Source organism: Chiloscyllium punctatum, chromosome 7, assembly GCF_047496795.1.
Source record: "Chiloscyllium punctatum isolate Juve2018m chromosome 7, sChiPun1.3, whole genome shotgun sequence".
NCBI classification, from domain to species: domain Eukaryota; kingdom Metazoa; phylum Chordata; class Chondrichthyes; order Orectolobiformes; family Hemiscylliidae; genus Chiloscyllium; species Chiloscyllium punctatum.
The window spans coordinates 121061873-121077284 of NC_092745.1; the positions used below are offsets into that span (position 1 = coordinate 121061873).

Here is a 15412-nt window from a genome sequence, read left to right on the forward strand (position 1 = left end):
CTGGTTGACCTACACAGTGTTAAAAAAATGAACTGTAAGGGTAGCAGAAAGGTCTGTTTCTTTGACCTATTTAGTCATCAAATGATCTTTTCCCATGCGTTTATGTTTTGTGTGTGTGTGTGTGTGTGTTCTGGACCATACCAGACACCCTTAGGAATATTTTAAGAAGGAAGACTAGTCCCTAACATTTTCTTCTTATGAAGGCAATTGTAAAATGCCTTGGGAATTATAGATTTTGATCAATGCAAGATTCCCCAGTTTACAATACGTCAGATCAGACTCCCTCAAAAATATTTTAAGAAGGTAAACTAGACTCTAATGTTTTCTTATTGTAAAGGCAAATGTAAGGTGCCTCAAATGCAAAACAACTGGTCAAACTACTCAACATGAAGCAATTATATAACACTGTAGTTAAAATACAGCCAAAGAAAAAGGAATTTAGAATAACAACTGTATTGGAAACTTATCAGAATAACAGATCCAGTAACTATTACTAATTAATTGTTCCAATATAATAACATCTCATAAATATACCCCTTAGCAAAAAAGAAAATTCAGCCAAATTCTCTCATCCATTTCTCTAATCCAGGAGGAAAAACTATCAAGAGAAGATTGAGAGAGAGTAGCAGCCAAGAGACATTCACTGAAGCTTCCAACTCTTTTGACACCCCAATATGTTCTGATGTTACTGACAAACCCGAATTCCAGACATCTGGATCTGTGAGAGCTGGCCACACCCACTCAAGCTGTTTTTTAAGAAAAAAGCCAAGGCCTCCCAATCTGTTTACTTGGTCTTCAGTAGCAAATTTGGTACCTTTATCTTACAAGCTCATTTCAAAACAAAACCAGAACAAAATAACCTCCTAAAGTGACAGCATTGTCACGTGTGAGTGTGTGTAAGGTTGGGTATATTATGATTACAGTTCAGATAATGTGAGAAATAAATTGTCATCAGTTCTTTTGATTTAATCTAACAAGGTTCTGTACATGTGCTTTGAAGTTACAAAGTGATGAAACACGGTATATCTTAAGTTGCAATCAGCCAAGAGATGAGAAAAGGGAGAAATTCTCCCACATCTCTCCCCATCTGTAGCACTAAACATAATTATTCCACTCCTGTAGGACTCCTATCATTCCCAAATTCCTAACTCATCCACAATAGCTCCACCTTTGCTGTCAGGTCATCAGTGATGCTTCATTTCACTTTCTGGCTCAGCCAATCAGAATCCCTTTATTCCTGCTCTTCTCTTTTCTCCCCTGACACATTTGCTCACCATCTCACCGACTGGACGGTCAATCAGCTAAGCAAGAAACAATGAGGAAAGGTGCACTACAGCATTGATAGAAAAGCTGTGAAATCCCTGGAAAATAGCATGAATATTGGAGATATACCATGGACATTCATGGACTACAATCCCTCAGTACAAAATTTTTATAACATACAGTGTAGTCTGATTGAGTTTTTGAATAATTAGACCAATTAATTGCATGCTACCTACTCATTCCTCCAGCAAGAATGTTAAACTAGTGCAAAAGTTCTACTTATGCATTTTTTCTGAACCAGATAATTGACAATCCCAATGACCAAACACACCAGAATTGCAACAACAATCGCAATCCAAATCACCTTCCATACACTACTGCCTTTTGGGTTCTCAACCAGAGGTGCAGGTACAAAGACATAAACCTTGGCCACATTAGACATTTCAGATGACTGTTCCTGTTTATCGTAGGCGCAGAGAGCGAAGTAGAGCGTTGTCCCGTTTTGCAGTTCCGTGTTTTCGGGAACAAATGTGAATGTTTCCTTTGAGCCAAATGGACGTGGATTCAAGTTGGTGAGGTTAACCAGAGCAGCTGCTGTGAAATTGTCCCGTAGCTGGAGGAGGTGGTCACTCATTCTCATCTCATAGCGGGACGCTATCAAAAGGAGAAATGAAAGAAGAGAGAAAAGAAATTAATGTGTTCACATCTAAACTGAACAATGGTGACTTTCTAAACCGAGGTAAAGGGTGGAACCTGAGGTAAACAGGGCGGCCTTGGTTTGTGGCAGGAGAGCAGAGCAACCCATGCTTCAGCACATTTTGGTGGCAGTTGGAGTGGGGGGAGTGACAGCCAGAACCAGAGGCCTGACGGGAAGGTAATTTTTAAATATAAAACTTACCTTCAGGCATATATTTTGGCAGTGGCCATTCAAGAGGGGGGATCAAAAAGACAAGTAGTTGTTATAAGGGATTCTACAATTAGGGTGATAGATAGTATCTTTTGTGAGCCGGATCGGGAGTCCCACATGGTGTATTGCCTGCCCAGTGCCAGGGTGCAGGACATCCCCGACCGACTTGAAAGGATATTGAAGCGGGTCGGAGAGGATCCAGTTGTTGTGGTCCATGTTGGCACAAACGACATAGGCAAGGCTAGGAAGGAGGACATGTATGGGGAGTATCAAGCACGACGAAGGAAATTGAAGAACAGGTCCTTGAGGGTCATAATCTCCAGATTACTGTCCAAGCCATGTGATGATTGGCATAGGGGTAAGAAAATTAGGGAAGTAAATACATAGCTAAGAGATTGATGTGGGAAAGAGGGATTCCATATCATGGGACATTAGCATCAGTTTTGGAACCGGGGAGATCTGTGCTGATGGGACGGTCTCCACCTGAACCGATCTGGAATCAGTGTTTTGGTGAAAAGGATAAATAAGGTGGTCACTAGGACTTTAAACTTGTGAGTCTGGGGAAGGGAAAGGGAAAGCAACAGGGAATATGGAGTCAAGTAGGAAGATAAGCAATAGGTTGCATTTGTGCAGGGTTTAAGTTCAAAGCAGACTAGGAATGAAGCAAAAAGGAAGGATAACTTAGGACATATTACTAGAGGTGATGGAAATCATGAGGGTAAGAAAATTAGCATTAAGGCGCTTTACCTGAATGCTCATAGTATTTGTAATAAAGTAGATGAATTAACAGCGAGAGATCATCGTGACTGATTATGATGTGATAGGCATCACAGAGACGTGGTTGCAGGGGGGTTCAGGGCGAGCAGTTAAACAACCAAGGATTTACAACTTTTCGAAAAGACTGGGAGGTGGGCAGAGGGGGTGGGGTTGCCTTGTTAGTTAAGAATGAAATTAAATCTATGGCACTGAATGACATATGGTCAGATGATGTGGAGTCTGTGTGGTGGAGTTGAGGAACCACAAAGACAAAACAAACATCATGGGAGTTATGTGCAGATGTCCCAGCAGTGGTCAGGACCAGGGGCACAAGATGTACCAGGAAATAGATAGGGCATGTCAGAAATGCAAGGTCACGGTGATCATGGGGGACTTCAATGTGCAAATGGACTGGGTGAATAATGTTGCTGGTAGATCCAAAGAGAGGGAATTCATGGAATGTTTACAGGATGGGTTTTTGGAACAGCTTGTGATGGAGCCCACAAGGGAGCAGGCTATTCTGGACTTAGTGCTATGTAATGAGCCAGACTTTATAAAAGATTTCAAAGTAAGGGAACACTTAGGAGGCAGCCATCATAACATGGTAGAGTTCAGTCTGCAGTTTGAAAGACAGAAGGCAAAATTGGATGTAATGGTATTACAGTTAAATAATTACAAGTGCATGAGAGAGGAAATTTGTTTGGAAGCAGACCCTAATGGGGAAGGCAATAGAGCTACAACGGCAGGAGTTTCTGGGTGTAATTGAAGACACAGTTCAGAGGTTCATCCCAAAGAAAAGAAAGATTATCAGGAACGGAATTAGACAGCCATGGCTGACAAAGGAAGTCAGGAAATGTATCATAGCAAAAGAGAAAGCCTATCAAGTGGGCCAAGAGCCACTGGGAAATCAGAAGATTGGGAAGACTACAAAAACAACAGAGGAGGTAGGGTGGGAAGGTGGGAAGAGGAGTAATCCAGGTAGCTGTGGGAGTCGGTGGGTTTGTAAAAAAATGTCAGTGTCAAGTCGGTCGTCGTTAGTGGAGATGGAAAGGTCCAGGAAAGGGAGGGAGGTGTCAGAAATGGTCCAGGTGAATTTGAGGTCAGGGTGGAATGTGTTGGTGAAGTTGATGAATTGCTCAACCTCCTCACGGGAGCACGAGGTGGCGCCAATGCAGTCATCAATGTAACGGAGGAAGAGGTGGGGAATGGTGCCGGTGTAATTACGGAAGATGGACTGTTCTACGGAGCCAACAAAGAGACAGGCATAGCTGGGGCCCATACGGGTGCCCATGGCTACCCCTTTGGTCTGGAGCAAGTGGGAAGATTCGAAGGAGAAATTGTTAAGGGTGAGGACCAGTTCAGCCAAACGAATAAGAGTGTTGGTGGAAGAGTATTATAGGAGACATCGGGAGAGGAAGAAATGGAGGGCTTGGAGGCCCTGGTCATGGTGGATGGAGGTGTAGAGGGATTGGATATCCATGGTGAAGGTGAGGCATTGGGGGCCGGGAAAACGGAAATCTTGGAGGAGGTGGAGGGCGTAGGTGGTGCCTCGAACATACGTGGGGAGTTCCTGGACTAGGGGGTATAGGACAGGTGGAGATGAGTTCGGTGGGGCAGGAGCATGCTGAGACAATCCAGGCTTGTGGACCTTAGGAAGGAGGTAGAATTGGGCGGTGCAGGGTTCCTGGATTATGATGTTGGAAGCTGTGGGTGGGAGATCTCCTGAGGTGATGAGGTTCTGTATGGTCTGGGAGATGACAGTTTGGTGATGGAGGGGGTGGGTAGGATCATGGTTGAGGGAGCGGTAGGAGAGGTGGTGTTGTGCATTGGAGAAGACCCACCTACTGAGAGCTGCTGGCCAATTCATCCATATTCCTCAATGACACTTGAGAACCATTGGCTGCTGCTGGTACTGCATACACCTGAGGGCCAATGCAGGACCCAGGTAAGTGATGGCAGGAAGTGGGTTGCTGGATGTTGGGTTGTTGGGTGGGGGAGTGGGGAGATTCAACATCAAGCTGGGGGAGTGTGGGGTTCAATGGGAGAGATGGCTGCCAGTGGATAGCTCCCCACCCCCCACCCCCTCATCATAACCCCTTAATACTGTGTCCATTTCAGTATCGTTGAAATAGGGAACCCCTCTAGAAACCTCCAAGCCAATACGCCAGGCTTTGCTTCTTGTGCCCTCTGGGTGAGGGATTCAATAACGAGAGGTCACGCGGTCAAGGAAAGAGTGAAAAGTTTAAGGGGATACACGCAGATAGTACTTTACACAGATGGTGGTAGATGCCTGGAACATGTTGCCAGCAGAGGTTGTAGAAGCAGGCATGGTAGATTCATTTAAGATGCATCTGGACAGATGCATGAGTAGGTGGGGAGCAGAGGGATATAGATGCTTAGGAATTGGGCTATAGGTTTAGACAGTGGATTTGGATTGGCTCAGGCTTGGAGAGCTGAAGGGCCTGTTCCAGGGCTGTAAATTTTCTTTGTTCTAGTAAGGTTTTGCTGGTTTAACCAGGTGTGACCACCTCCTTGTGAAAAGAACAAACATATGAATATCATGGATGGTTCTGTGGGGCAAATGTAGCATGAGGAAAAGTTTTTTATAATACAGTAAATGTTTAGGTGGATTGTGTTGTTTGAGAATCTATAAACAAATATGGATACATAAGATACTGGAGAACCTATAAACAAATATGACACATAAGATACTGGAATGAAAGATATGTAATTTATATAATAAATATAATATATTCTACATATGTATGTGTGTGTGTATAATATATGTAATTGTTGTTTGGTTGTACAGAACTTGGGTAATGCGAAAAAAAAAGGCAGATTGAATATAAGGATAGGCAAGTTATGCTCCAGCTTTATAGAACTTTAATCAGGCTGACCTTGGAAAATTGTGTATAGTTCTGGTCACCACATTACTAGAAGGATGTGGATGCTTTCGAGAGCAAACAGAAAATGTTTACCAGGATGTTGTCTGATACGAAGGATTTTAGCAATGAAGAAAGGTTGGATAGACTGTGTTTGTTTTCACTGGAATGCAGAAGATTGGGGGGTGCCTTATAGAAGTTTATTAGATTGTGAATGGCATGGAGAGAGTGAAAGTTTGAGGCTTTTTCCCAGGGTAGAGGGGTCAATTTTTAGGGCACAAAGGTTCAAGGTGCGGGGGTGGGAGATGTGTGAGGCAAGTTTTTCACACAAAAGGCTGGTGAGTGCCTGGAATGTACTGCCAGGGGAGGTGGTGGAAGAAGACGCAGCAGCATTTAAGAAGTGCTTGGACGAATACATAAATAGGAAGGGAATAGAGGAATATGGATCCTGTAGGTGACAACGGTTTTAGCACGTAAGGGTGAGATGTGTTGGTGCAGGCTTGGAGGACAGAAGGGCCTGGACCTGTGCTGTATTGTTCATTGTTCTTCTGTTTCTCATCTTGTATCTGGCACAAGAATACAAAATCAAGGCGATTTCAATATTTATACCACATCGGACAGGATAAATAGACAAAGTCTTTTCCTTGAGGTTGCGGAGACCAGAACTAGAGGGCATAGGTTTAGGGTGAGAAGGGAAAGATATAAAAGAGACCTAAGGGGCAACATTTTCATACAGAGGGTGGTACATGTATGGAGTGAGCTGCCAGAAGAAGTGGTGGAGGCTGGTACAATTGCAACATTTAAAAGGCATCTAGATGGGTATGTGAATAGGAAGCACTTGGAGGGATATGGGCCGGGTGCTGGCAGGTGGGACTAGTTTGGTTGGGATATCTGGTCAGCATGGACAGATTGGCCGAAGGGTCTGTTTCCATGCTGTACATCTCTATGGCTCTATGACTCTATCAGGGGAGAGTGCCAGTTGGTTAGCAAGTGGTCTCTGATTGTTAGAGGCATCGCCATGAAAATATACTCATTAATATTGATTGACAGCGAACAGCCAGCTCTGTTAAATTTTTAACCAAATGGTTTGTTTCTAATTGGTCAGGCCCTGAGAAATTAACCAATGACCGGCTGTCACCTACTTGTTGAGTTGCAGTAGGAACAGAGTGTGTACATGTAATTTCTGTCTGTCAAGAGCCTGGTGTGTTATTACTTGGAACTTCCAATCCATACTGCGAGCCTGATGGACTACCTTAAACCGATTATTGGCATAATTCCTCACACTCAAGCTTATCCAGCAAATGTAGTCCAATTGCAAACTCACATCTAATGTTAGACACTGTGCTTTTGGTTTGATGTCAGTATGTATTTGTTGGTGAACACCATTCGTGTTATTACTGCACAGTAAGAAAGGGAAACAGGTAGCTTCACTTCTTGGTCAACCCTTTGAGATTGGACAACAATTGCTGGATAACCCTGAATGTGCCTGGAATTACATTGACAATGGATTTAAGGCAGTCAACTAAACCAAAGCAAAAAACAATGAAGCCAGATTTCATTCTGGGATCTGACTTGTCTCGTGGGCCCATAAGCTAAAATAGAGCTAGGGTTAGATCAGTTAGTTTTAATTTTAAACTGTAATGTATAAAGAGTGTACAATGATGCCTGTCCAATGGCCAACACATAATTATCAAACGGAATAAACTAGATGGCATTATAAAATTATTTTCCATTGAGTTAGAGTTACTGATGGGAATTTGAGGAGGCAACAGTGATCTCAACTATTGGTATCAACATGTGTGACCCCAGTGCCACATCCTTTCAAGAATACTCAGTGTATCTTGCATAAACTGGGCATTTACCAAGCCAGACTTGGTCCAGGATGAAGGACCCTGAGAGGGGTGGGAAGGAGTGTGAGGATGGAGCTGCCAGCCAATCAGAGCTGAGTTGCTCCTCTTGATTCAGCAATGCCAGGACCCAGGTGGTGGCTGTTGCTGGTATGACACATATACAAGGCTTTGAATAAACAATGAACCCAGGAATATAGGTGAATGGTGGTGGAAAAGGAGGAAGGACGGTAACTGGGTGAGGAGAGCTGGCAGAAAGTGGAGACAGATTGGCTGTCAGCAGACTTCCCCCTTCTTAACATTTAGCCCCTTGTTCAGGCACCGAGTGACTTTGAAAGAGGGCCGGTCCCCAGATGCCTGCAACCTTTGAAGGTTTGCATGGTGGCTTTCCCACTTAGTGGGTATTCTGCCCACCTTTCTGTTGAACACCAATGGTGGTGGGACATTGCCCTTGAGTGAACATCAAGGGCACCATTGAAATGCCATCCTGCCATGGATTTACCAGGCTGGAGGAGAGAAGGTGGTGGAAGGAAGGCACAAGATTTTGACCATTGCGTTAAAACACGGTGAAGAACGACATGCAACAGTAAAAGGCAATCTTTTATCACAGTAAGGAAGGGGTCAGTAAACTTATTCGTGTTTACACTTCCCATCCCCCATTGCCCAACACCTTTATTTTCATGGACTGTAAAGGCTGGGAGAATCTTCTGCAATGAATGCTACAAAGGTTTAGACATTATGTAAAGTACCATTCCAGTCACAGTAGGAAGCAAAACAGACCCAAAGGATATGGAGAGCTCACAACTCAGTGGTTTACCACACCATAAAACCATGCACCATTGTCAAGGCATCCCTGTACATGAGAGTCATTGAGTCCTACAGCACAGAGACAGGCCCTTTTGCCCAAACCGGTCCATGACAACCAAAATGTCCATCCATGCCAACCGTGCACTTGTCCCACATTCTTCTGAACCTTTTCTATCCATGTATTTGTCCCAATGCCTTTTAAATGTTGTTAATGTACCTGCCTCAACCACTTCTGCTGGCAGCTTATTCCATAGGCTTATCACCCTCTGAGTAAAACCTTTGCCCCTCAGGTTCTCTTTTATTCATCAACTCTAAACATAAACTGATGCCCTGTAGTCCTCGATTCCCCACCCTGGAAAAAAGGCTGAGTGCATTCACACTAACCGTGCCTCTCCTGATTTTACACACTTCTATAAGATTCCCTCTCAATCTCCTACACTCTAAAGAAAAAAGTCCTTACTTATCCAACCTCTCTCTATAACTCAGACCATTGAGTCCTGGCAACATCCTTGTAAACTTCTTCTGCACTCTATCCAGTTCGTAGCAAGGTGACCAAAACTGAACACCATACTCCAAGTGCGGCCTCACCAATGTCCTGTACAGCTGCAATTTCCCAATGTCTATATTCAGTGCTCTGACCGATGAAGGCCAGTGTGCCAAAAGACTTCGTCATCACCTTGTCTACCTATGACTCCAATTTCAGAGAATGTGCGCCTGACCTCCAAGGTCCCTCTGTTCCACTACACTCCTTAATGAATTATAGAATTATAGAAAAATTATAGAATTATAGAAAAATACAGCGCAGTACAGGCCCTTCGGCCCTCGATGTTGCGCCGACCGAAGCCGACCTAACCTACACTAGCCCAATAACCTCCATATGCTTGTCCAGTGCCCGCTTAAATGACCATAAAGAGGGAGAGTCCACCACTGCTACTGGCAGGGCATTCCATGAACTCACAACCCGCTGAGTAAAAAATCTACCCCTAACATCTGTCCTATACCTACCACCCCTTAATTTAAAGCTGTGTCCCCTAGTAACAGCTGACTCCATACGCGGAAAAAGGTTCTCACTGTCAACCCTATCTAAACCCCTAATCATCTTGTACACCTCTATCAAATCTCCCCTAAACCTTCTTTTCTCCAATGAGAAAAGCCCCAAGTGCCTCAGCCTTTCCTCATACGATCTTCCTACCATGCCAGGCAACATCCTGGTAAACCTCCTCTGCACTCGTTCCAATGCCTCCACATCCTTCCTATAATATGGCGACCAAAACTGCACACAGTACTCCAGATGAGGCTGCACCAGAGTCTTATACAACTGCAACATGACCTCAGGACTCCGGAACTCAATTCCTCTACCAATAAAGCCCAGTACACCATATGCCTTCTTCACAGCACTACTTACCTGGGTGGCAACTTTCAAAGATCTGTGTACATGGACACCAAGATCCCTCTGCTCATCCACACTACCAAGTAGTCTACTATTAGCCTAGTAATCCATCTTCTTGTTACTCCTACCAAAGTGAATGACTTCACACTTAGCTACATTGAATTCCATTTGCCACCTTACTGCCCAGCTCTGCAACTTATCTATATCCCGCTGTAACCTGCACATCCTTCTTCGCTGTCCACAACTCCACCGACTTTTGTGTCATCCGCAAACTTGCTCATCCAGCCTTCAAGCCCCTCCTCCAGGTCATTTATAAAAATGACAAACAGCAATGGTCCCAAAACAGATCCTTGTGGAACACCGCTAGTAACCGCGCTCCAAGATGAACCTATACCATCAACTACTACCCTCTGTCTCCTTCCAGCCAGCCAATTCCTAATCCAAACCTCTAATGCACCCTCAATGCCATACCTCCGTAGTTTTTGCATTAGCCTGCCATGGGGTACCTTATCGAATGCCTTGCTAAAATTCATATACACCACATCTACTGCTTTACCCTCGTCCACTTCCTTGGTCACCTTCTCAAAGAATTCAATAAGGTTTGTGAGGCACGACCTGCCCTTCACAAAACCATGCTGACTATCCTTGATCACATTATTCCTATCCAGATGTTCATAAATCCTATCCCTTACAATTCTCTCTAAGACTTTGCCCACAACAGAAGTGAGACTCACTGGCCTATAGTTACTCGGTCTATCCCTGCTCCCCTTCTTGAACAAGGGGACCACATTCGCTATCCTCCAGTCTTCTGGCACTATTCCCGTAGACAACAATTGACTTACAATTAAGAATGAAACTCCTAACTTGATTTGACTTACTAAAATGCAAGACCTCACACTTATCCACATTGAACTCCGTTTGACACCTCTTGGCCCACTTCCCCTGATGATCAACGTCCTGCTGCAGTATCTGTTACCCTTCCTCACTGTACAAGATACTTCCCCTTTTAGAGTCATCTGCAAACTTACTGATCATTCCTTGGGCATTCTCATCCAAATCACTGATATAGATAGCAAGCAGCAATGGGGCCAGCACCAATCCCTGAGGCACTTGACTAATCACAGGCCTCCAGTCTGACAAGCATCCTTTCACTATAACTCTCTGCTTCCTATCATTAAGACAGATAAGTATCCAATTTGTCAGTTCCCCCTGGATTTTATACGATCTATCCTTTCAGAGCAGCCTACCGTGTGGAACCTTTTCAAAGGCCTTACTGAAATCCATATAGACTATGTCTACCGCCCTGCCCTCACCAACCTTCTTGGTAACCTCATCAAAGAACTGTAACAAATTTGTGAGGCATGATCTCCCACACACAAAGCCATGCTGATGACTCAAACCCTGTCTTTGCAAATGCAGGTATATCTTATCTCACAGAATCTCCTCAAGTAATTTACCTACCACAGATTAGATTAGATTAGATACACTACAGTGTGGAAACAGGCCTTTTGGCCCAACAAGTCCATATCGACCTTCCGAAGAGCAACCCACCCAGACCCATTCCCCTACATTCACCCCTGACTAATGCACCTAACACTATGGACAATTTAGCATGTCCGATTCACCTAACCTGCACATCTTTGGACTATGGGTAGAAACTGGTGCACCCAGAGGAAACCAAGCAGACACAGGGAGAATGTGCAAACTCCACACAGACAGTTGCCCGAGGCGGGAATTGGACCCAGGTCCCTGGCGCTGTGAGGCAGCAGTGCTAACCACTGAGCCACCGTGCCGATGTTAAGCTTACTGTTCTATAGTTCCCATATTTTTTCTTTGCAACCCTTCTTGAATAAAGGCACAACATTCACTACCTTCCAGTCTTCTGGGACCTTTCCCGTGGCAAATTATCTGACAGGGTCCCTGCAATTTCTTCTCCAGCCTCTTGCAATGTTCTTGGATATATCTGGTCAGGACCAGGAGATTTATTCACTTTCATACATTCTAATCCCTCCAACCTCTCCTCTACTATGGTATGAGCTGTCCCCAGGATATGACCACTAACTTCCCCAAGATCCCAAGTCTTCATGTCTTTCTCCATGGTAAACTCAGAGGAGAAATATTCATTGAGGACTTCGCCCATCTCCTCAGGTTCTATACATCCATGTCTACTTTGGTCTTCAATGGGCCCTATTCTCTCTCTAGTTATTCTTTCTTTTAATATGCTTGAATAACATCTTTGGATTCGCCTTAATTTTCTCAGCCAAGACTATCTTGTGCCCTCTTTTTGCCCCTCTTCATTACCTTCTTCAGTAAACTCCTGGATCTCCTATTTACCTCCAGAGAATCCCTTGATCCCAGCTTCCTGTACCTGAGCCATACCTCCTCCTTTTTTCTGGTCAAAGCTTCAATATTTCTTGTTATCCAGGGTTCCTTATTCCTGTCAATCTTGCCTTTCACCCTTCCAGGAACGTGTAGACTTTGAAGTCTAGCTATCTCAGTTTTAAAGGCCTCCCACATCCCGGAGATCCCTTTGCCTGGAAACAAACTACTTCAACCAACCCCTGTAAGCTCCTGTCTAATTCCATCAAAATTTGCCTTGCCTCAGTTTAGAAATTGAAACTGTCGACCAATTTTGTTCCCCTCCATCACTATTTTAAAATTAATAGAACTATGGTCACTGGTCCCAAAGTGCTCCCCCACTGTCACCTCAGTCACCTGTCCTGCCCGATTTCCCAAGAATAGGTCAAGTTTTGCCCCTTCTGAGTAGGACCCTCCTTATACTGTTTGAGGAAATGCACTTTCCTGAACATAGTTAACAAATTCCAGCCCATCTAAGCCCTTAATGTTATGGCAGTCCCAGTCTATGTTGGGAAAATTAAAATCCTCTACTATGACAAGCCTATTTCTCCTGCAAGTCTCCCCAGTCTCCCTGCATATTTGTTTCTCCAATTCCCATTGACTATTTGGGGGCCTATAGTACTACTGCAGTATTGTCACCACCCCCTTCTTATTTCTTATCTCCACCCACAAAGCCTCACTGGATGATTCTTCAGTTATTTCATTTCTGATTCCTGCTGATGCCAAATATTGTTTACCATTTTCTGTGTATCCCGGTATGTAAAAGGAATGTCCTCCTGTTCGGATTGCTGTCTTTGCCTTCCCTTCCTTTCCCTGCACACATACTTTAAAGTTGTATCTTCCAATTTCAGAATATTTTGAGAAATACGTTGTATAAATACCATCATTCTTGAAAGCATCAGCACCTAAAGGCAAGGAAAGGGTAAGTAGCTGCAGACTGAGTGAAGCATGGAATAATTACACTGTATTTGGATTGGCACTGATATCACTGATGACAAGTGCAAAGTCAAATTGACCTGGGAATTCAAATTTCAAATCCCAATCGCTTTAATTGTTTTGTGAATTGTCATAAATGCAAAATATCTTTGTTTAACATAATTTATTAATACAAATGCGACTTTGGGAGTTAAAAATTGCGCTGATTCTCAGGCACTGTGTTTATGATTCATGAGCTGCTCATTCCAAGCCTGGTGTAGATAGGAAACGCATTAATCTTACCCTGCCATCTGATGTACAAAGTGGGAACTTTGTGTACCCTGCACTGCTGACTGCCATTGCGTTTAAGAGTGTACTGAGCAGTGAAAAGATGCTAAAACCAGCCTTCTGTGGTGGAGGTGCAGAGGAGGAGAGACACCATGGATCTTGAGGGAATGGGGCCATGAGATCCTCAAGAACCATCCTCAGACAGGAGTAGGAGCAGGGAGCCAGGAAGGTTAATGCCTATTGTCTGAACCTGAAGGTTTTCTTTAATGTATTCACTCATGGGATGTGGGTGTCACTGACTGGGCCAGCATTTATTGCCTGTCCCTAGGTGCTATTGAGAAGGTGATGGTGAGCTGCCGTCTTGAATTGCTGTAGTCCATATACTGTAAATAGGCACACAATGCCTTTAAGGGGGGAATTTCAGGATTTTAACCCATGACAGTGAAGGAATGACAATATATTTCCAAGTCAGGATGTTGAATGGCTTGGAGTGGAACTTGCTGATAATTGTGTTGCCATGTTTCGACTGTCTCTATCCTTCGAGATGAAAGTGGTTGTGAGTTTGGAAGGTGCTCTCTCAGGATCTCAGGTGAATTTCTGCAATGCATCTTCTGGATAGTACACACTGCTGCAACTGGGTGACCGGAAGTGGATGTTTGTAGATGTGATGCCAATCAAGCTGGCTGCTTTGGCATGAATGGTGTCAAGTGTTGTTCAGTATAGGGTAGCACTGAATTATCAGTCGAATGGGAGGGTCGGGAGTATGGGGGGGCATGAGGGGCAGGGGGATGTGGGTGGGGGTGTTGGCTGTGCGCATGGGTGGGGTGGTGGGTGGAGAGGTAGTATGTAGTAAAGTGGTAAAGGATTCCTTGCCCATGTCTGATCTGAAGCCATGAGAACTCATGAGGTCCAGAGTCTATGTAGTCAAAGCCCATATTCCCTGCGAACACTACTTTGAGTGTCCGAACAGTCAACAGGTCCATCAGGCTTAATTTGTGATATATTTTATGTTCTGGAGGTTATAATTAGATATATGCGCATAAAAGACACTGAATATACATTTCACTTTATCGAGTCACATCATCAGTCTTACCCAGGCCATCATCAGAAAGCTCCTGTTCAATTGTTGGGCCAGTTGGCCGTTCAATAATAACCGTCACGTTGGCAAACAGGACGGGTGAGAATCTCTGACTGACTTCTGCGTAAATTGTCCTACCACCAACCGAATCCTTTTCACTGATGTGCACATCGACCGTGACTGGGGGAACTTTCTCATCTGCTGCTCGGGATGTCTTTACAATACTTACAACCTGTTCAATGCCAGGATTCAATATGGCATAATTCCAAGTACCTGTCTGGAATTAAAATATTTATTTTCAACAGCTGGATAGGTGAGAGCTTCTGCAACACCTGAATGCTTTCTCTAAATTCACCTGGAGAATATCTGCTCATTACCCATCCCCAAGTGTCCTTGAGAAAGTGATTTGAACTGTTGTGCTCTAGCTAGGATAGTGTTGCTACGTGAAGAAAGTACCAGGATATTGACCCAGCGTTTATCAAGAAATAATGGAACAGTTCCAAATCAGGATGGCATTGACTTGAAAGGGAACTTGCAACTGAAGGAGTTCCTGCTGCCTTGGTCATTTTAAATGGCAGAGCTCTTGGATTTGAATGGAGGTGTAGCCATGGTCTCATTGAGTTGCTGTACTGTGTCCTGCAGTTGTTCAATGCAGTCCAGGTAAGTCGCAGATTTACTTGCTGGTTTGTGCCTTCTTTGTTGGTATGAGCTGGGAAACCTTTTACAAATGCCCTCAGTGTCACTTGTTGGGGGAGAGAAAAACAAATGAACATGGCACCCACCATGATCAACACTGAGTTGCTTAGCACAGTGAATAGAGAGCCGAAAGGAACACAAGTTCAATAAGTGAATAATGAAAACTATCATGGAGGGAGTTCAATGCAGGGAAGTATGAGATAATTCACTCCATCGCCAGCAAGA

The 15412-nt window shown here is 44.1% G+C and overlaps 1 pseudogene; it reads right to left on the minus strand.

The window, feature by feature from the left end:
- Positions 1–1501: 1501 nt before the first annotated feature.
- The window catches only part of LOC140479368 (calcium-activated chloride channel regulator 1-like), a 50937-nt pseudogene continuing 37026 nt past the window's right edge, over positions 1502–15412 (minus strand).